This window comes from Otolemur garnettii, unplaced genomic scaffold, assembly GCF_000181295.1.
Source record: "Otolemur garnettii isolate 467f Iridium unplaced genomic scaffold, OtoGar3 scaffold00018, whole genome shotgun sequence".
In the NCBI taxonomy this organism is placed as follows: Eukaryota; Metazoa; Chordata; class Mammalia; order Primates; family Galagidae; genus Otolemur; species Otolemur garnettii.
Genome location: NW_003852413.1, coordinates 4,062,466 through 4,064,028, shown reverse-complemented (window position 1 = coordinate 4,064,028; position 1,563 = coordinate 4,062,466). Strand labels below are relative to the sequence as shown.

At 45.5% G+C, this 1,563-nt stretch overlaps 1 protein-coding gene across 1 annotated transcript in view; it reads left to right on the top strand.

Annotated features, from left to right (window-relative positions):
- The window catches only part of AFMID (arylformamidase), a 17,666-nt gene that overhangs the window by 13,853 nt on the left and 2,250 nt on the right, over positions 1-1,563 (top strand). The gene's annotated exons all lie outside the window — the stretch shown is intronic.

Genomic DNA, 1,563 nt, shown 5'->3' with positions numbered 1-1,563 from the left:
GGGCTGGGGATTTGAACCCGCCACCTTAGGTGTACGTGGCTGGTGCCTTAGCCGGTTGAGCTATAGGCGCCGAGCCTAACTTGGCTTTTTAATTAGCTGTGCCACCTCCATGTGGTTTTTGTAACATCTAGTTTCAATTCACATAGTTAACCTCCTTAAAAAGACCTTTCAAATCAATAAGAACAGTTTTTAGTCAGGCGTTGTGGCAGGCAGCTATAGTCCCAGCTACTGGGAGGCTGAGGCAAGAGAATCGCATAAGCCCAAGAGTTTGAGGTTGCTGTGAGCTGTGATGCCATGGCATTCTACCCAGGGCGACATAGTGAGACTCTGTCTCAAAAAAAAAGAACAGTTCTTATTTCTCTTTAAGAATGATAATAGGCCTGACATAATGACTCATACTTGTAATCCCAGCACTTTGGAAAGCCAAGCCAAGAGGATCACTTGAGGATAGGAGTTCAAGACCAGCCTGGGCAACATAGCAAGATGCCTAGCGGGTGGCGCCTGTGACTCAGTGAGTAGGGTGCCAGCCCCATATACCAAGGGTGGTGGGTTCAAACCCAGCCCTGGCCAAACTGCAACAAAAAAATAGCCAGATGTTGTGGTGGGTGCCTGTAGTCCAAGCTACTTGGGAGGCTGAGGCAAGAGAATCACCTAAGTCCAAAAGCTGGAGGTTGCTGTGAGCTGCGACACCACAGCGCTCTGCCAAGGGAGACAAAGTGAGACTCTGTCTCTAAAAAAACAAAAAAAGATGCCTAGCTCTACAAAAAGAAAATGTCTTTAATTAGTTGGGTGTGATGGCAAGTGCCTATAGTCGTACTGTGTTTCCCCCAAAATAAGACACTGTCTTACATTTATTTTTTCTCAAGAAGACACACTAGGGCTTATTTTTAGGGGATGTCTTCCTCTCCGTGCTGAAATGCATGGTGTGGCTATGCAGTGTGTCTAACACCCATCACTAGGTATTATTATCAGGGTAGGGCTTATATTTAACAAATGCATAGAAATCCTGCTAGGGCTTGTTTTTGGGGTAGGTCTTATTTTCAAGGAAACATGGTAGCTACTTGGGAGGCTGAGATAGGAGGATTGCTTGAGCCCAGAAGTTGGAGGCTGCAGTAGGCCATGATTGTGCCACTGCATTTCAGCCTGGGTGGTAGAATGAGATCCTATCTCTAAAAAATATATAAAATAAAATAAATAGGAAAACATACACAAATAATGAGAGACAAATTTAAAAGAAATAGAAATATCTGGTAAACATGGGGAAAGATTAAACTGCTTTAAAATGTAAAAATTTTTTTCTTTTCTGCAGTTTTTGGCCAGGGCTGAAAACCTCCGGTATATGGGATGGTTGCCCTACTCCTTGAGCCACAGGCACCACCCTTTAAAATGTAAATTAAGGCTTGTGTCCGTGGCTCAAGTGGCTAAGGCGCCAGCCATATACACCCAAGGTGGCGGGTTCAAATCCAGCCCGGGCCCACCAAACAACAATGACGGCTGCAACCAAAAAATGGCTGGGCATTGTGGCGGTTGCCTGTGGTCCCAGCTACTTGGGAGGCTGAGGCA